The 21366-nt window shown below is 44.0% G+C and overlaps 1 long non-coding RNA gene across 1 annotated transcript in view; it reads left to right on the top strand.

The window, feature by feature from the left end:
* Positions 1-10549, top strand: part of LOC130680395 (uncharacterized) — a 34624-nt gene extending 24075 nt beyond the window's left edge. Inside the window, exon 3 of the long non-coding RNA XR_008993387.1 lies at positions 10468-10549. This is a non-coding gene — a long non-coding RNA (uncharacterized LOC130680395). The remainder of the gene's footprint in view (positions 1-10467) is intronic.
* Positions 10550-21366: the final 10817 nt, after the last annotated feature.

A 21366-nucleotide genomic window follows, 5' to 3' on the forward strand; every position in this document is an offset into this window, starting at 1 on the left:
ATCAACAGAGGTGAGGCTTAGAACTTCTCCCCCCATGTTTTGAGAGAAATCTTCTGCATCCGTGGATATTTTATTGCCCTTGTCTAGCTTTGATTAACACATAGTCTACAGGCACACACCCGATCATCTACATTTGCTCTCTTACAACACTAATCTAAGTTTTCTAAATTTATCTTACATCTAACTGCCACTTCAGCATTTTATTTAAAATAATAATAATAAAAATAAAGGGAGAAATGAGGGATCCATATATAAATCAAGTATAAAAATCAAACGAATATTCATATTTGACATGATTGTTTATTGTTCATAATGCGTGATCAAAACCAAAAGTTTCTGTGATGACTGCCCTGGCACTGTTCACCATGTAAGAACTTATTCACTATGTAAGTATTTGTTCACCATTTAAGAAATTGTTCATTATACTTTAGAAGATTGGAGACTCTTGAGAATTTGGCTTGGGGTTGATTAATGATTGTGCATTGTGTCCCCTATACAGAATTTTATTGTTCACTACCATTTGATCAATAAATATAAGATATGCCCTCTCAAAAAAATATATTTATTACATCAGCAATTTCTCTGGAAGCAGATGATCTTTAAAAAGTGGATCCTAGTATTTAACTTAGTTTTCTTGATTTCAGTTGACCATTCAGAAACAGAAGATCTATGGGGGTACCCACCCACTCATCCTACCATTTTCCGGTGCCTTAGATGTTCAGCCTGAGCCACGGTGGAAGTCCATGGTGCAGCATTTGAGCCTCCCGTTCAGAACCATTCCGCCTTGTCCCATCTTATTGTTCATTTTTTGTCCTGGAAGTCGCTCACTCTGAGCCTGCCCTGTGAGGCCCAGGCAGCACTCGCAGCTACAGGCTCTGAAAGGTGCAGCCCCTTTCCTACCCTCCCTGCAGTACATACAAGTGAGAGGGCCAGAAAGCCCACCCAGAGACAGATACAGATAGCATGAGTGTGCATAATTGCCCCTACACAGGCAGGACAGAGCATCTCATGGCCTGCAGGCCCAGTGTGGGCATGGGGCAGTTCTCAGAAGTGGAAAGGGCAGGAGGTAGGTGGTCACAGAACACAGGCCATATTGGCTTTGGGTGTTTGTCTGGCACAGAATTCTAAAGTAATTTAAGTGGGTTGCTTTTATTTAAGATACAGATTTCTCCCTTTTTTTGAGAAATTGGAAAGCAAGGAAACCCTGGCAGGACCCACTTCCTCTTGTGGCTGGTTGGCCAGTAGTGGGCCCACCATGTTTCTACCCAAGAGAAAAGGAAGCCTTTTCACTCATAATTTTCAGGAAGAAAATCATCAAGTGTGTTATTTTGTTAGATTCAGGTAGGGCCAGAAATAAAAGTTTCTACTTCCCTGCCTTTCAGGGGGAGAATCAAGAGACAAGACAACTGGTAAATCCTGTCCTGGTCCCGGTAGCTAGCAGCTGACCATGGGCCAACCTAGGGATGGCAGGTGTGCTCCTCGCCTGTGGCCGTCCTTCGTAGGCCCTGAGTAGGGCAGCCCACAAACAACTGCCCCGCCCCTGAGCCAACGGAGCAGCACCTCTGAGGAGTCAGCAGGGGTTGGAAATGAGGTTTCCTTTCCACTTTTACATCTGGCAGGTCAGGAAGGTGAGATTTAAATCTGGCCTCTGGGTTAAGTTTATCAGTTTATTTTGATTCCCAAAATTTCAGTTCATTACATGTACAAAGGTACTCCTAATGTGAATTTTCTTGTCAACACAATCCAGTAACTGACTTTTTAAAAAATAAATAAGTGGAACCTTAGGGAAGACAAGTGGAAGATGATGGAGGTGCATGTTGGAGCTTCCCTGGTACTCAGCACACACCTGCGTACCTGGTGTGTCACTGGGACACAAACCACGTGCATCACCGGCAGCTTTGCTTGCTGTTAAAAGGTGTTTTTGGGAGACATGGGTAGAGTAGGACTGCATGATTGCTTTGAACCAAATCAGGACTGTGGTGGGTTTTTTATTTTTATTTTTATTTTTATTTTTTTATTTTTTTATTTTTTGTAGATAATTATTTTTTATTTAAAGGAAGTTGACACACAGTATTACATTAGTTTCAGGTGTACAATGCAGTGATTCAACATTTATATACTTGATAATTCTAGCTACTAGCTATCACCTTACAAAGTTACAATATTTTGACTATATTCCTTATGCAATAAATTACATCCCAGTTACTTATTTATTTTACAATTGGAAGTCTGTACTTTTTATTTTCTGGAGAGGGCATCTCTCATATTTATTGATCAAATGTTTGTTAACAACAATAAAAATAAAATACTGTATAGGGGGGTCAGTGCTCAATGCACAGTCATTAATCCACCCCAAGCCTAATTTTTGTCAGTCTCCAATCTTCTGAAGCATAACGAACAAGTTCTTACATGGAGAACAAATTCTTACATAGTGAATAAGTTACATGATGAACAGTACAAGGGCAGTCATCACAGAAAATTTCGGTTTTGCTCATGCATTATGAACTATAAACATTCAGTTCAAATATGAATATTCGTTTGATTTTTATACTTGATGTATATGTGGATACCACATTTCTCTCTTTATTATTATTATTTTGAATAAAATGCTGAAGTGGTAGGTAGATACAAGATAAAGGTAGAAAACATAGTTTAATGTTGTAAGAGAGCAAATGAAGGTGATCGGTTGTGTGCCTGTAGACTATGTGCTAATAAAAGCTAGACAAGTGCAATAAAATATCCACAGATGCAGTAGATTTCTCTCAAAACAGGGGGGGTCAGGTTCTCTGCCTCACCTCTGTTGATCCCCAATTTCTCACCAGATGGCCCGCCTGTGACTGTGCCTGTCTTAGGTTGTTCCTCCCTTGAGGAATCTTACCCGTCTCTGGCTAACCAGTCATCTTCCGGGGCCATACAGGGAGATATAAAGTTGGTAAGTGAGAGAGAAGCCTTATCGTTTGAGAAGGTTAGCTTTTTACTTCTATGCAGATTTATGCCCTGTGGCTTCCATGCCCAGCATTTGTCTTGAGATATCTTTAGCACTTGGAGGAATTATGATACTCGGTAAATTTGATATGAGGCACGAATTGTATTTAAGGGTTGTAAATAGGAAGGAAGAAGAAAAGCTGTAGAAGTAGCAGGCAGAAGAAAACATGGGAAGATTGATGATTTCTTTGACATATCTTCTTGTAAAGTAACTTCAGCGTGTATAGGTTTTAAACTACTAATTAAATTGCGCACAGACATTAACATAATAGGAGTACAGTTACATACCCAAAGCAGACCTATAATTACCAGCCATCTCCAGTGAAATCAAGAAAACCAGTTAGGCACCTTAGGCATTTGTGAAAACTTATCTATGATATGGTGGATATTGCCCAACTGAACTTGCACAGTCTGGGAGAAATCAGACAAATTAAAACAACCCATTCCTGGGGACTGTTCACATCCCATATGTTCTTTAACAGTAAATAGTCTGTAGTTGTAAGATTTTGGAGTGCTACAATTTACACTTCTCCTAATTCTTGGTTGAGTTCCAACAGTATAGATCCAGTCAAGTTTGTTGTTTTACTGTATGTACAGGCCAGCTTAGATATCTCCTTCTTCATTCCCATGGCAAGTCCAGGAATTGGTGCAATGAGTGCATCTGCACCTGTAGCAGTGCGTGGACATTTGGTGGGTTTTTTTTGATCATCATCTTCTGGTGTGAGTCTTCCCAAGATTGCTGATGTTGGAAGTTCTTTTTCATATCGTATCTTAGTTCATTTTTGCGGCAACCAAATTAGGCTTTGATCCTCTGTATAAACACAAACAGACCCTTGCCTACACTTCTATATGCCCTTTATATCATTGTGTAGAACACATTGGAGGTCACCACACAGGACCTGCTTTTTTTATCATTAATCTACACTTACGTGACGAACACTTTGTTTACTTGGCTCACCCCTATACCAGGTCCCCCCTATATTCCCCTTTACAGTCGCTGTCTGTCAGCGTATCAAAATGTTATAGAATCACTACTTGTCTTCTCTGTGTTGTCCAGCCCTCCCCTTTCTCCCACCCCCCAATGGATGCTAATCTTACTACCCCCCTTTTTCTCCCTCCCCTTATCCCTCCCTACCCACCCATCCTCCCCAGTCCCTTTCCCTTTGGTACCTGTTAGTCCATTCTCGAGTTCTGTGATTCTTCTTCTGTTTTGTTCCTTCAGTTTTTCCTTTGTTCTTATACTCCACAGATGAGTGAAATCATTTGCTATTTCTCTTTCTCCGCTTGGCTTGTTTCACTGAGCATAATACCCTCCAGCTTCATCCATGTTGCTGTAAATGGTAGCATTTGCCCTTTTCTTATGGCTGAGTAGTATTCCATTTTGTATATGTACCACATCTTCTTTATCCATTCATCTATCGATGGACATTTAAGTTGCTTCCAATTCTTGGCTACTGTAAATAGTGCTGCGATAAACATAGGGGTGCTTTGGTCTTTCTCTTACTTGATTTCTTCATTCTTAGGTTAAATTCTTAGGAGACCAATCCCTGTGTCAAATGGTATGTCTGTTTTGAGCATTTTGATGTACCTCCATACTGCTTTCCACAATGGTTGAACAAATTTACATTCCCACCAGCAGTGCAGGACGGTTCCCCTTTCTCCGCAGCCTTGCCAACATTTGTTGTTTGTTTTTTGGATGGCAGCCATCCTTACTGGTGTGAGGTGATATCTCATTGTAGTTTTAATTTGCATTTCTCTGATAATTAGTGATATGGACCGTCTTTTCATGTTTCTGTTGGCCATCTGTATTTCTTTCCTGGAGAACCATCTGTTCAGTCCTCTGCCCATTTTTATTTGGGTTATTTGATTTTTGTTTGTTGAGGCATGTGAGCTCTTTATATATTCTGGACCTCAAGACTTTAATGGAATGTGTCATTTTCAAATATATTCTCCCATAGTGTAGGGTTCCTTTTTGTTCTATTGATGGTGTCTTTTGCTGTACAGATGCTTTTCAGCTCAATATAGTCTCACTTGTTCATTTTTACTGTTGTTTTCCTTGCCCGGGGAGATATGTTCAAGAAGAGGTCACTCATGTTTATGTCTAAGAGGTTTTTGCCTAAGTTTTCTTCCAAGACTTTAATGGTTTTGTGACTTACATTCAGGTTTTTGATCCATTTTGAGTTCACTTTTGTATTTGGGGTTAGACAATGGTCCAATTTCATTCTCCTTCATGTAGCTGTCCTGTTTTGCGAGCACCATCTGTTGAAGAGACTGTCATTTCGCCATTGTATGTCCATGGCTCCTTTATCAAATATTAATTGACCGTATATGTTTGGGTTAATATCTGAAGTCTCTAGTCTGTTCCACTGGTCTGTGGCTCTGTTCTTGTGCCAGTACCAAACTGTCTTGGTTACTATGACTTTGTAATAGAGCTTGAAGTAGGGGAGTGAGATCCCCCCTTCTTTATTCTTCTTTCTCATCATTGCTTTGGCTATTCGGGGTCTTTGGTGTTTCCATATGAATTTTTCAATTATTTGTTCCAGTTCATTGAAGAATGTAGCTTTTAGTTTCATAGTGATTGCATCAAATCTGTATATTGCTTTAGGCAGGATGGCCATTTCGATGATATTAATTCTTCCTAGCCATGAGCATGGGATAAGTTTCCATTTGTTAGTGTCCCCTTTAATATCTCTTAAGAGTGACGTGTAGTTTTCAGAGTATATGTCTTTCACCTCTTTGGTTATTTTTATTCCTAGGTATTTTATTTTTTTTGATGCAATTTTGAATGGAGTTGTTTTCCTGATTACTCTTTCTGTTCTTTCATTGTTAGTGTATAGGAAATCCACAGATTTCTGTGTGTTGATTTGTATTCTGCAACTTTGCTGTATTCCGATATCATTTCTAGTAGTTTTGGGGTGGAGTCTTTAGGGTGTTTTATGTACAGTATCATGTCATCTGCAAATAGTGACAGTTTAACTTCTTCTTTACCAATCTGGATTCCTTGTATTTTTTTGTTTTGTCTGATTGCATTGGCTAGGACCTCCAGGACTATGTTAAATAACAGTGGGGAGAGTGGGCATCCCTGTCTAGTTCCCGATCTCAGAGGAAAAGCTTTCAGCTTCTCACTGTTCAATATAGTGTTGGATGTGGGATTTTCATAGATGGCCTTAATTATGTTGAAGTAGTTGCCTTCTATTTCCATTTTGCTGAGAGTTTTTATCATGAATGGATGTTGAACTTTGTCAAATGGAGATGATCATGTAGTTTTTGTCTTTCTGTTTTTTGATGGGTGAATGATGTTGATGGACTTTAGGATGTTTTGCCATCCTTGCATCCCTGGGATGAATCCCACTTGGTCATGGTTTATGATCCTTATGATGTATTTTTGAATTCGGTTTGCTAATATTTTGTTGTGTATTTTTGCCTTTACGTTCATCAGGGATATTGGTCTGTAGTTTTATTTTTTGGTGGGGTCTTTGCCTGGTTTTGGTATTAGGGTGATGTTTGCTTCATAGAGTGATTTTGGAAGTATCGCCTCCTCTTCTATTTTTTGGAAAACTTTAAGGAGAATGGGTATTATGTCTTCCTTGTATGTCTGATAAAATTCCGAGGTAAATCCATCTGGCCGGGGGTTTTTGTTCTTTGGTAGATTTTGATTAATGCTTCAATTTCATTGCTGGTAATTTGTCTGTTTAGATTTTCTGTTTCTTTCTTGGTCAATCTTGGAAGGTTGTTATTTTCTAGGAGATTGTCCATTTCCCTTAGGTTTCCCAGGTTGTTAGCATATAGGTTTTCATAGTACTCTCTAATAATCTAATAATTCTTTGTATTTCGGTGGGGTCCCTCATGATTTTTCCTTTCTCGTTTCTGATACTGTTGATTTGTATTGACTCTATTTTCCTCTTAATAAATCTGGCTAGAGGCTTATCTATTTTGTTCATTTTCTCAAAGAACCAGCTCTTGGTTTCATTGATTTTAGCTTATGTTTTATTCTTCTCAGTTTTATTTATTTTTTCTCTGATCTTTATTATGTCCCTCCTTCTGCTGACCTTAGGCCTCATTTGTTCTTCTTTTCCACATTTCAATAATTGTGACATTTGACCGTTCATTTTTGGTTGTTCTTCCTGTTTTAAATATGCCTGGATTGCTATATACTTTCCTCTTAAGACTGCTTTTGCTGTGTCCCACAGAAGTTGGGGCTTAGTGTTGTTGTTGTCGTTTGTTTCCATATATCGCTGTATCTCCATTTTGATTTGGTCATTGATCCATTGATTATTTAGGAGCGTGTTGTTTAGCCTCCATGTGTTTGTGAGCCTTTTTGCTTTCTTTGTACAGTTTATTTCTAGTTTTATGCCTTTGTGGTCTGAAAAGTTGGTTGGTAGGATTTCAATCATTTGGAATTTACTGAGGCTCTTTTTGTGGCCTAGTATGTGGTCTATTCTGGAGAATGTTCCATGTGCACTTGAGAAGAATGTGCATCCTGTTGTTTTCAGATGTAGAGTTCTGTAGAAGTCTATTAGGTCCATCTGTTCTAATGTGTTGTTCAGTGCCTCTGTGTCCTTACTTATTTTCTGTCTGGTGGATCTGTCCTTTGTAGTGAGTGGTGCGTTGAACTCTCCTAGAATGAATGCATTGCATTCTATTTCCTCTTTTAGTTCTGTTAATATTTGTTTCAGGTATGTTGGTGCTCCTGTATTGGGTGCATATATATTTATAATGGTTATGTCCTCTTGATGGACTGAGCCCTTTATCACTATGTAATGTCCTTCTTTGTCTTTTGTTGCTTTCTTTATTTAGAAGTCTGTTTTGTCTGATACCAGAATTGCAACACCTGCTTTCTTCTCTCTGTTGTTTGCATGAAATATCTTTTTCCATCCCTTGACTTTAAGTCTGTGCATGTCTTTGGGTTTGAGGTGAGCCTCTTGAAAGCAGCATATGGATGGATCTTGCTTTTTTATCCATTCTATTACTATGTGTCTTTTGATTGGTGCATTCAGTCCATTTACATTTAGGGTGATTATTGAAAGGTATGAATTTATTGCATTGCAGGCTTTAAGTATGTGGTTACCAAAGGTTTAGGGTTAGCTTCTTTACTATCTTTTTGTCTAACTTAACTCGCTTATTGAGCTATTATAAAAGTGGTCTGATGATTCTTTATTTCTCTCTGTTCTTATTCCTCCTCCTTCCTTCTTCGTATGTTGGGTATTTTGTTCTGTGCTCTTTTTAGGAGTCCTCCCATCTAGAGCAGTCCCTGTAGGATGCCCTGAAGAGGTGGTTTGTGGGAGGCAAATTCCATCAACTTTTGCTTGTCTGGGAATTGTTAATCCCTCCTTCATATTTAAATGATATTCGTGCTTTATACAGTAGTCTTGGTTCGAGGCCCTTCTGTTTCATTGCATTAAGTATATCATGCCATTCTCTTCTGGCCTGTAGGGTTTCTGTTGAGAGGTCTGATGATAGCCTGATGGGTTTTCCTTTGGAGGTAACCTTTTTTTCTTTTCTGGATGCCTTTAATACTTCGTCCTTGTCTTTGATCTTTGCCATTTTAATTATTATGTGTCTTGCTGTTGCCCTCCTTGGATTCCTTGTCATGGGAGTTCTGTGTACCTCTGTGGTCTGAGAGGCCATTTCTTGCCTTAGTTTGGGGAAGTTTTTGGCAATTATTTCTTCAAAGACACTTTCTATCCCTTTATCTGTCTTTTCTCCTTCTGGTATTCCTATAATGCCTATATTATTCCTTTTTGATTGGTCACTCAGCTCTCTTAAAATTCTTTCATTCCTGGAGATCCTTTTATCTCTCTCTGCACCAGCTTCTCTGCGTTCCTGTCTCTGTTTTCTAGTCCATTAATGGTGTCTTGCATCTCGTCCATTCTGTTTTGAAGTCCTTCCAGAGCTTTTTTATTTCTGTATTCTCCTTCCTTAGTTCTTGCATATTTATCTGCAAGTCCATCAGCATGGTTATGACTTTTGTTTTGAATTCTTTTCAGGAAGACTGGCTAAATCTATTTCCCCAGAGTCCTTCTCAGGGGAAGATGTAGCAGATGCCGAAGCTGTCTGGGTTAGTCTTGTCTGGATCATATTTTTTTGCCTTTTCATTTTGACAGCTGCTATTGACCGTCTGCTGGGAGGGCCAAACTTTTCACATGGTACTGGCCTTTCTTTACTGGGACAACTGTGACCCCTAGTGGCTTGTGTTGGGTAATTGCGTGTAGACTGAGTCTTTGTGTCTTGCCTGGCCAGAATGGAGGAACTTCCATTTCTGTGGGCGTTTTGCCTTAATCTGCTTCTCTGCTTTTGCAGCGCCCATACAGGTAATGGACGGGGGATCTGTTTGGCGGTTTACCTCCATGAGGGGTCTCAGAGCTTTTGCCCAGGGGGTTAATGTGCCCGGTTTTTCCTGTACTTTCCAGCTGCTGGAATGTGACCTGTGTGGTTTCGGTCTACCTGTTAAGTCCCTGTCCCTTTAAGACTTTCAAAAAGCCCCCGCTCTTCTTTGTCACAGGGGCATCAGCTTCGGCACCTGCTCAGAGGTCTTGCTGCCCTGTTTCCATAGTGTCCAGGGACCCTGCGCACGCACTGTGTCTGTGCTCTTGTGCGGGAGTCTGGGGCTGGGTGTTCAGCAGTCCTGGACTCCGTCTCCCTCCCTCTCTGCCTATTCTTTTCTGCTGGGAGCTGTGGGGAGGGGAACTCGTGTCACGCCGTTCTGGGGCAGCTGTCTTACCCCTTTCACCAGGCGCTGGTTTCTCGCTGGTGTAGTTGTAGTCTGGCTGTTGTCCTGTGTCTTCTGGTCTCTCTTTTATGATTATTTGTGTTTGTTGTATTTTCAAAAATATATGTGATTTTGGAAGGAGATTCCCACTGTCTTACTCATGCCGCCATGTTGGCTCCCACCTGCAGTTTTATTTTCTGTAGCTCACTGAGCATACTCCTGATGTTTATTTTGAGATCACTTCCTCAGGAAGATAGATCTGAGTCCAGTTACCAGGTTCCTTTGAAGTTTCATACTTGTAGGTGGCACCCTCTAGCTCCCAGATGCGTGACTCTCTGGAGATGCTCAGACCTTGGGCGGATGGCAGGGGTCCCAGGGGAGCGGTGCCACTGCCAACCCCCGCTGGAGGAAATAGGTCTTTCCTGCTTCCCGGTCCCAGTTCCCGTCTCCACTGCCAGGGCCAGTTTGCGAAGCATGCAGTTAGAAGCTGCCGTAGGTGGGGGTGGCCATTTTGCAGGCCGGTGCCTGTGGGGATGCAGGCCATGTACCATTCACAGCACGGTAAGGGGCCTCAGAACTGCGAGGCCAGCCAGGGGAATGGAATGCCTGGAGCTCCTGAAAGCTCCCCTGACTGCCGGCAAGAATGCACCCGGGCAGTTTGGCGCACCTGTCCTTTCTCCTGAGTGGAAAGCCCTGTGAAAGCCTTGCCCCTTTAGCAGTTCTCTCGCTGTTAGGAAGTCTCTCAGACTGTCCCCCTTTATTTTGTCCCACAGTGGCCGGATGTGGATCCCTGTGTTGTCCCACAAGTGGCTGGAATCTCAAGTCTCGTGAAGTCTCCGCCTGTCTTTGCTTTCCAACTCCACCGGTCCACCAGAGTGCAGCACGTGTACGGTAGGTTTGTGCTCCCAGAGCACATCTCCACGACTTTACGTCACACTTCTCCTTGAGTTGACAGCCTGTCACAGCAGCGTTGTTCCCTGCTGCTCTTCCAGGATTTGGTGTAGTTGTTCTATTTCCATATAGTATGTATGTATGTAGTTTTGGTTTTGGGAGGAGGATTCCGCCTCCCCTCTCACGTGAGTCGCCGTCTTTAAACCCATTAGCACATCTTTTTTTTTTTTTCAGTTTCTCTTGTCTAGGGTACCTGTCCAAATCCCCTCAATTTGTAGTTTGTCTTTGTCCTTGGATCTCAAGTGAGTCTCCTGAAAGGGAGCACGTAGGTTGTCTTAAGTTTTCATCCCTTCTTTTAACCCTGTGTCTTTTGATTCGAGTATTCAGAGCCTGTCCTTTTATTCTGACAATTGATAACTGTGCACTTATTGCCCTTAAAAAATATTTTTTGTTATCATTAATCTACAATCACGCGAAGAACATTATGATCACCAAGTACACCAAGTCCCCCCCAAAACCCCGTTACAGTCACCGTCTGTCAGCGTAGTTGGATGCTGTAGACCCCTGCACCATGTCCCCTCCCACACACCCCATTACAATCACTGTCCACCAGCGTGTAGTAAGATGCTGTGGAATCACTACTTGTCTTCTCTATGTTGTACAGCATTCCCCATGCTCCCCCCACCCCACATATTATAAATACTAATCCTAATGAACCCTTCCTTTCTCCCCGCCCTTATCCCTAACTTCCCACCCACCCTGCCCAGTCCCTTTCCCTTTGGTAACTGTTAGTACACTTTTGGATTCTGTGAGTCTGCTGCTGTATTTTACCTTCAGTGTTTCTTTGTTGTTATACTCCACACATGAGTGAAATCATTTGGACCTTGTCTTTCTCTGCCTGGCCTATTTCACTGAGCATAATACCGTCTCGTTCCATCCACGTCATTGCAAATGGTTGGATTTGTTTTCTTCTTACGGCTGCTTACTGCGGATTTTAACTGGACTTCATTCTATGATTTTGATTGTAGTTTTGCTTTGTGCTTTCACCATTGATCTCCTGGTTATGATCAATAGCTTCTTGTTAATCGATATGTATCTGTATCTATCTGCCTGTCTGTCTGTCTATCTATCTATCTGTCTATCTGTCAATCTATCTATCTATCTATCTATCTATCTATCTATCTATCTATATCTATCTATCTATCAATCTTAATATATATCTATCATGTCTATCATCTATCTATATATCATCTGTCATCTATCTATCTATGAATCAATCATCTTTTTGTCTGCCCATCTATCCGTATGTACAGAACATTTAACCACATCGCCTATGTACTTCCATACATTATGCTTCCAAAAATCTTGCAAGGTATCTAGGCCGTAGCGAGAGCACTGGGTTCACTGACACACTTGTAGGTCGAGTCAGCTGTGTGTGCTTACAAAAACAGTAAATGGTGGTGCAGGGACTTGAACCTGTATCTCTCTCCTCTGTCCTCTTTTAACTCCGTCTCTCTTGCTAACTGTATTTAGCCACATTCATTGACTAAGTGCTCCCTGAAGACCACAATTATCCTTCCTCTGGGCCTGTTGTAGACAGAAAAGTTAACTTGGTGCTTTGCTCACCAACATGTTTGAGGGACATCAGCGTTATCACTGCTGATAGGAGGAGGGACAAGTAAAAATGAACACCAACTTCAGGACAGGAGCAGTTGGAAGCAAAGAGTGTGATATGGAGTGACATGTTTATTTGAGTGTCCAAACTTCCCTCTTTATCTGGTTTTTACTTCTTTACATTCATGAACATCATAAAACCCACTGATTTCAAAGGCCCAGATGGATATTATTACAGAAATACAGTTGTTGAGGTGAGAGAGAATGAGAAGGACGTTGCTGCAACACTAAATCTATGGCTGGGCACAGCTGAAACCAAACAAAAAGAATTCACGGTGGCCAGATAGGGCTATTTTCTACTGACTGTCTCTGGGGACTCAAAAAGAATCCATTTGTTTGTTTCTTTGTTTCACAGATTCAGTTGTGTAGGGTAACTGTCCTCGCCCCTTCTCCTTGTAGTTTGTCTGTGTCCTTGGATCTCAAGAGAGTCTCCTGTAAGGGAGCACGTAAAAGGTCTTGAGTGAAAGATAGCTTTGTTTAGTATGATGCTTTCCTTTCTACCTACCTACTTATCTCTTTTACTATGTAATCTATCTACCTATCTATCTATCTATCTATGATCTATCATCTATCTACTATCATCTGTGTATCTATCTAATGAATCTATCATCTTTATGTATGTATAACAATCCAATCTATGTATCAATCATATGTCTATCTATGTATCTGTTTTCTCACTTTTGTCAACGTTCTGTCACTAGGTGCACTTTGATTCCTCTGTGTCCTTCTCAGTCTCAATTCCTTGTGTTTGTTTATATGAATTAGGTATGTGTTTGGGTCTTGAGAAGAGTGGCCTTGTGAGGGAACTTGTCCTGCGTAGGTGGCACGAGTCTGCTGGTTGTGGATGTTGTGGTTGGTGTGCTGGTCTTTTGAACCTGTGCAGTCCATGGCCCTCCGGCTGCTCTGCCCCTGGGCCATTCCTGCTGTGGCAGCTGCGTGAGCTGCAGGGCATATCCGAGGCCCCACGCAGGGAGCACCCTGGCTGGCCTGCATGGTCTGAGGCAGGTGCATGCCCAGTAGTAGGTCTTTTTGAATGTGCACCGATGTCACCTCGGTGGCCTTGCTTGGTGGCACATCTCCAGAGAGCATGTGTGTAGTCACTGGTTAGGGAACTGCCTTTTGTGACACGCGGTGCTCTTGTGGGCTGGTAGCATATGGGCTTGGTGAGGTGGTGGGCCAGCTGGCTTGTGGGAAAACTGCTCCATTCTACTGTCAAGGTGGAGTTTGAGTTTCAGTGCATTTAGGCATTTAGGTGTGAGTGAGGTCTATCTGTAATGGAATAGTAGAGTTGAGGGCTATGTTTCCGTTTGTATGAAAAGGGTGCTGAGCATAAAGAGCTGGGTGATGTTGTCAGGAGTTCTAGGAATATTTATATCCCCACACTTATTTTTTTTCTGTTAAGGGAGGAGATTCTGAAGTAACATTTTACTCACAGATGAAGGTGGTGCCTAAGGTCATCCCACGTCAGCCATGGTGAGATGAAGTGGTGTAGTAGAATTAAAGCCTGTACACCTTGGCCTGATACATAGGAGACACACCATCGGTGCTCTTTGCTCCTCTCCTGTCCTGGCTTATTACCTTAACTAACTTGATGGTTCAGAGTGGTCCCAGCATCATTTCCAGAAAGATCTTTCTAAAATTGCATAGAAACACTTGGCAAAGATATCCCAAGAGGCTAGTGGAAAATTTTACTCTTTCTGGTCATTGTTTGCAAGATGTTTGCCTATCCTGTGTTCCTTTGTTACCTTTGCATCTCCTGTGATTGTAGAGTGATAGATGCTGTGGTGTACACACACACACGCCCACGCACAATCACACAAACACGGCTGAGTGTTAACAGTGACCCCAGTTCTCGGAAACTGCAGCCCACACTTTAAAAAAGAAACGTGTATAATTTTGCTCCTGGTGTTCCCCCCATAGGGAGCAGACTTAAAAGTGCAGAGGTGGTTGGACACAGATACCTATGCAGACATCTAAGAACAGATATCTATTCGTAGGCCCTCTCCATCCATCGACAAATTGCGTCTCTGTTTACCTTCATATCTTTGTTAGTTTACTCAAGCTGATAACCAGAGTGTCATTGAGTTTTGACTTCATCCATAGGCACTGATTTCTCGCCATTCTGGAAGCAGAAGTCCAAGACCAAGCAGGATCAGTTCCTTGTGAGGTCCCTATTTCTGGCTTGCAAATGGCCGCATTCCTGCTGTGTCCCCACAGGGTCGAGCGAGAAAGAGCTGTCTTCTGTTCCTCTTAATAGCACTGATTGTGTAATGGCAGGCCCACCCACACCCTCATGATATCTTCCAAAACTAATTATCTCCAAAGGCCGCATCTCCAAATACCATGACATTGGTTGTTATTCATTCAACACTGACTCAGTTCAATTATGAACTTGTGCATGTGTGTGTGTGTGTGTGTGTGGTGGTGGCGGGAGGTTAAGAGGAGCGGAAGATGGTGAGGTGAGGGCCCAAAAATTCAGTTCATAACTCTGTATCTATTTGTCTAAACTAACCTAACTATATTATCTATCCTATTTAGTCTGTGATCTGTCATATATGTATATCTTATCTATCTGTTATCTCTGTCAATCTATTCTCTAATCTACAAATATCTATCATCTAACTAATGTATCTATTTCTAATCTATCATCTATCACCTGTCATCTATCTGTCATCTACCAGTTGTCATCTTTTTGTCTTCCCATCTATCCTTACGTACAGAACAGTGTAAGATAAATTCTAGCTAAAATAAGCAGGTGAAGAGAGTCAACAAAAGGCCCGGTAGTTTATTTGAATGCAAATACCCGGGTGAGATTTCAGCAGTCTATAGAAATGGAGGCTGGGGAATTCACACTTAAGTAGACAGGCAGCGCGATTTTAAAGAAGGTAGGGGGAGGCAGAGCTTAGATTTACAGCAGCGCGAGGATTGGCTAGCCCAAGGCATATTTTTTAGGTTTGGAGGGGGCAACTGCCAAGAACTTCGGCACTTCATCAGTGTCCTATGTGAGACGGGGCAGTAGCCGGAGACATTGGCACATCATCAGGGTCCGAAGTGCTCGCTCCTCCCATCAGTGCCCCCAGCCTTAAAAACAGTTTACAACACGGCTATCTATCTATCTATCTATCTATCTATCTATCTATCTATCTATCTATCTATCTATCTATCTAATCTATCTATATCTATCTAATCATCTATCTATCTATCTATCTATCTATCTAATCTATCTATCTATCTATCTATCTATCATCTATCATCTATCTATCTATCTAATCTATCTATATCTAATCTATCTATCTATCTATCTATCTGTCTATCTATCTATCACCTAATCTATCTATCTATCTTCTAATCTATCTATCTATCTATCTATCTATCTATCTAATCTATCTATCTAATCTATCTATCTTTCTAATCTATCTATCATCTATCTATCTATCTATATCTATCTATTCTATCTAATCTATCTAATCTATCTATCTAATCTATCTATCTGTCATCTATCTATCATCTATCTATCATCTATCTATTTATCATCTATCTATCTATCTATCTATCTATCTATCTATCTATCTATCTATCTATCTATCTATCTATCTATCTATCATCATCATCTATCATCTATCTAATCTATCTATCTATCCAATCTATCTATATCTATCATCAATCCTATCTAATCTATCATCTACCTATCTGTCCTATCTATCTATCATCATATTTTTCCCTACACATCTATCCTTATGTACAGAACAGTTCACAAGATGGCTTATATGTCACTTCCCTACTTATGTTTCCAAAAGCCTGCAAGGTAACTATGCCCTAGAGACAGCACTGGGTTCTTTGAGACATTTGCACATCGAGTCAACAGCGTGTGACTTCAAAACTGGAAAATGGTGGTGCGGGGACTTCAACCCATATCTCTGTCCCCGTCCTCTTTTCCCTCCGTGCTGATGGTATTCTAGCCACATTTGTTGACTAACTGCTCCCTGAAGACCACAAGCATCCTTCCTCTTGGCTTTTTCAGTAATTTATCCCATTGTAGGGAATGCTTTAAACTCAGATAACTGGTTCTGTCACCTCCTTCTAGACTGTTCAAGTCCCACCTTCCTGGTGAGGCTTACCCTGTCCACTGTTTATTTTGAAAGCCCTGCTTCTCTCTGCCTATAATCTCAGTCCTCCATATCCTGCTTTTTATTCTTCATAGTGTTTGTTACCGGCTTAGCTACCAGAGAACTTACATATATTTATTGTCTCTTTCCTCCCCTCCAACTAGAACGTGGTCTCCACAGGTTAGGATTTCTGTATGTATTAAGTCTGGTGGAGACCCTGCAGGCTCTAGGGTCAGCGAGAAGTGGGCACAGTTGTAACTCAACGTGGTTTGACATGTTATCAGTTTAGGTTAGAGTCAGGCCATGCAGTCATTAAGGAGGACCTTTTCTGATATTCTAAGCAACCTGACATAATCTAAATAAGCATAAATTTTCAATAAAGCACAGCAGGCAGAAGCACTTCCTTCTGTCGTTCCTCCAGCCTTGAGGACCTGGATGCCAAATCCGTTCTCTCATGGGGAAGTGGGAATGTGTGATGATGATTGGCCAAAACGTTAAGTTACACAATTCACACACATACAGAATTAAACATGTTTAAAATCCAAAATGATAAGAGTGCTTTCCTGTGTCACAGCAGGAATTCCCTAGCCTCCAGTGAGCTCAGAGCAGTGGGAGAGGAGAGGGAAGGGGCCACATAAGCCAAGCCGGTGTTCTTCCTCTGGACTTGCCTCCCCCTGGGTTGTCATCCATTAAATGCTCAGAACACTGACCTCGCGGTCAGCATGCACAGTCTTACAACACCGCTACTTCCACATCTCAGTCACTGGGGCATGGAACACGTTGCATAGTTAAGTGTGGCTCAGAACATTATCACTCATGTATGTGTGTTCTTCCTCTGTTGCCGAGTCAAAGAGTAAACAGAGCAGAGGCATACTAGCAAGAGCAGATTTTAGTGTGAATATATAATATACACACATATTGTGGGAAAGATTTTGTTAAATGGATAGGAGGACATAGGCCTTGTCTGGAGCCGGGGGAGACCTGTAGGTGTCATTAGCAAGGGCAGTGGCATGTCCACAGGGTCGGAGGCCGAGTTAGGGGTAGGGCCGAGGCCATTGGCTGTGCCTCCCACGGCATCGTATGGGTTCAGGGCTTACCGGAGGACGACCGTCCTCACTGTTGGTGTCTGAGGCACGCAGGTTGCCAGCAGTGTTTCTGCTCACGGCCTCATGTGGGGCCGTGGGGGGCTAGCAAGTGACTTTCCTTAGGGCGGTGGTGTGCCCATCGGGTCATCGTCCGACTTGCGTTTATGTCTGAGGCCGTCGTCTTTGCCTCCCATGGCATTGTGTGCGTCCAGGTGAGTCCGGAGGATGACTTCCCACGTGGTGCGTGTCTTAGGTGTGCAGGAGGCCGGCGGTGCTGCTGCTCCCGGCCTCGTGTGGGGCTGGGATTTGACAGGAAATGATGACCATCATGGGGGGTGTTGTGTCCATGGGCTCATCTTGAGCGTCATTGCCGGCCCTCGTGCCGAAGGTGGCGGTGCCCACGGACCCATGCAGGGCCGGGGGTGACCGGAAGATGACGGCCATCGAGGGAGGTGTCGTGTCCATGAGCTCGTCTTGAGCGTCATTGAAGGCTTTCGCGCCGAATGTGGAGCTGCCCACAGCCTCGTGTGCGGCCAAGGGCGAACGGAAGATGACGGCCATCGAGGGTGATGTTGTGTCCTTCAGCTGGTCTTGAGCATCATCCTTCAGGCTAGCGCCTGTGTAGGCCACGGACTTGTCCGGGGACATGGGGCAGTTGTAGGTGCCTTTCCAGAAGGCAGCGGCGTGCACATTGGGTCATTGTCCACCTTGCGGGTAGGGCCGAGGCTGTCAGCTGTGCCTCCCAAGGGAACGTATGGGGCCAGGGGAGATCACGTGGTTGTCTGAGGCGCACAGGAGGCCGGCACTTGTGTTGCCCACGACCTCATGCTGGACCAAGGGGGACTGGAAGATGATGGCCATCAGTGGTGGCGTCATGTCCATAGACTCGTCCCGAGTGTCAGAGCCAGCCATCGGGCCGGCGGTTGTGCTGCCCACAGATTTGTCTGTTGGCTGACTCTGGATGGCGGTTTTGCAGAGGCAGGACACCTCGAGGCTGGCTGGTAGTGTTACCCATGTGTCATGCCGAGAAGGAGCTCATCTCGGTGGTCTCTCTCCAGCTGTCTGCTGGGAGCCTAGGATGCTCCAGAGGCCCAGGACTGCTCCACGTGGAAGTGGGAACTCTCCTGGGAAAATTTGGAAATGCCAGCCGCTAAAGGCACAGGATCCCGGTGGAACAGCCTGTGACCAGGGTAGCGGGCAGGTGCAGGGTGCTCCCTGGCAGGAGGGATAGAGGGCAGCGTCCCAGGGATGTCAAGGATCGGCGGGCGAATAAGGTGTGGCTGTGGAGGCGGCGGGTGGGGTGGGGCACGAACCATAGGACGGAGGAAACTGTCCACACGGAAAAATGGGTTGTGGTGTGCGCCAAAGGATCCGAGGAAAGGGTCTGAAGCTAGGAAGAGGGTCTCCTTTGCCATTAACTCCTTTTCAGGCCTAGCACACACTGAGCTGCCAAGCTAGAGCGAGACTGGTATGTATGTCAGCCAGGGGATACATCACAAAGCGGCCTGGGCCGCTGTGATGTCACCCAGGGGATGCATCACCAAGCCCCCACAGCCTTAAGCACACCGGCCCTGCCCAGAGGAGACCCTGGGCCAAAGCCATGGGGCAGCCCCAAGGCAAACCCCAGTAGAATCCCTAGCCCAAGGGAATGCCCGCTGAGGGCCGTGCAGGTGTTCGGACCAATGAGTCCACCATGCGGACCGTTGAGGGCTGCAGTGCCATGTCTGTCAGAGCTCAGCCCACCTGGGTGCCGGCTCTGCATGGGCTCGGCTCCCGGGGTGTGGCGTGCGGCAAATGCCTTGCCCACCCCCACGCTCCTAGAGGCCAGGGTCTTCTCACAGCCCAGCATGGAGCCACGCAGTTGCTGCCCTTGGCACAGCCCATACTTTCCTGTGCCTTACCAGCTTCTCTGGGACACCTGGAGCCAGCCATGCCTTTTTGGCTATGGCCAGCGAGGCGGCTGACTTCTGAGGAGGGCGCAGACCCCTTTAGTTGCCTTTCTAGCTAGTGGGCAGGTTATTTCCTTGCTTCTCACAGAAAGCATAGGTCAGGGAACACCGGGCCTCAGCATAGACACATTCCAAATTCTGACTGTGCCTGGCCGCCCAGATTTTCTCTCTGATCTAGTTTTGGGGGCCAGTGTCTCGTACGTGAAAAACACAACACAGTAAACTGGGAAACACTTTTTATTTTTAAAATCCTTCTCCTTTAGACTCTTGGTCTCGATGGCGTCACCGTTCTTGCCCGTCAGCCAAGCTGGAAGGTTGTGGGGCAACCTCGCCTCCTCTCAGTAGTCAGTCTGTCCATTCCCGATCCTGACTGTTCATCCTTTATATTATAACCTATGAAGCTCGTGTCCCGTGTCAGTAACCCTGCTTCTAGTTCTCAGGTCTTACCTTTTGGACCTAGGCCCTGCTTGCTCACTGCTTCACTGTGGAAGCACTGACATTGTTACAGAATAAAATGTGAAATTCTCCAGCCCCAACTCATGGTCTGGCTTTCACATTGTCTACATTTCCATCCCTATGAGCCAAGCTCCCTGCTCCTTGAAAAGGTCCTGTCTCGTGTCTTTTCGTCTCTGAATTATTTCCTCTGGGGGTTTCCACCTCTTGCCTCTGGTTTTTAAGACATTTCACCCCAGCAGAAGAACATGGATCATTGAAGACCCACCTCTCTAGTCACCTCCTCTTGGAGGCTTTCCGTGCACTCTCACTTAGGCGTGCCCTCCTCTCCCTTCTCTGTACTTGGTGAGAACCTCCCTTATCAAATGTGAGTGTGTCAGCTCATGCACATCACTCTTCGGGTCACTGGATCTGTTAAACTGTGGCGACAGTGAATGACTGGACTCGGCTTCAAAGCTCAGCTGCCCGTTCAGTGGTATCTGGTGCTGCACGCTCCTCCACCAACCATTCGTTATGTTCCAAACCATGCGGAACGTCAATGCAGGTGAGATGCCACCGAAGATCCCTCTGTCCCTATGTGTATGCCTCCGGGTGCTTAGGGAGAGGCCCAGTGAGCTGAGCCCACGACCTTATCTTTAATGGTGTTGAGCGCAGTGAGTGTGGGGCAGCCCCCAGCTGCTGCTCCTGCTGCTGCTGCTGCTGTGATGACTCCTCTCTCTGGCCCATTGGGGTAAGATTCCAGATCTCTTCTTGTTCTCTGCCTGTAATTTCTCTGTAGTGGTGTAATTTTTTTGTATTGGGGCGGCTGCTTTCGTGTCTCTGAAGGAATTAAGTATGGGTCTCAGAAGTTCCTTATGTCAGTTTTCATTGTACTGTACCATCTTCCTTGTCTACGTCTTTCGGTTTTCTTCTGCTGCTACTGCTTTTGCTCCGAGAGGTTCTGTACCACTGTCCTGTTGTAGACAGAAGAGCAAACTTGATGCTTTGCTCACTATCATATTTGAGGGACATTGGCGTCACCACTGATAGGAGGAGGGACAGGTAAAATGGAACACCGAGTTTTAAACGGGACCAGTTGGGAGCAAAAACTGTGTTGTGGAGTGATGTGTTCACTTGAGCATCCAAACTTCCCTCGGTATCTTGTTATTGCTTCTTTACATTCTTAAAAATCATAAAATCCACTGATTTCAAACGCCCAGACACAAATTATTACAGCAATCCAGTTGTTGAGGTGAGAAAAAATGAGAAGGGCCTCGCTAAACCACTAAATCTATGACTGGGCACTGCCAAACCGAACAGAAAGCATCCATGGTGGCGGGAAGGGCTATTTTCTACTGACTGTCTCTTGGGGCACCCAAACAGAATCTTTTTTTTCTTTTGGTGTCAGTAATGTACAATTACATGAGCAACATTATGGTTACTAGACTACCCCTCCTCCCCCCTCCCCCATTTTCAAGTCCGATTCCCGCACCCCATTAGAGTCGTTGTTCATCAATGTAGTAAGATGCTATAGA

This window comes from Manis pentadactyla, chromosome 13 (genome assembly GCF_030020395.1).
Source record: "Manis pentadactyla isolate mManPen7 chromosome 13, mManPen7.hap1, whole genome shotgun sequence".
NCBI lineage: Eukaryota > Metazoa > Chordata > Mammalia > Pholidota > Manidae > Manis > Manis pentadactyla.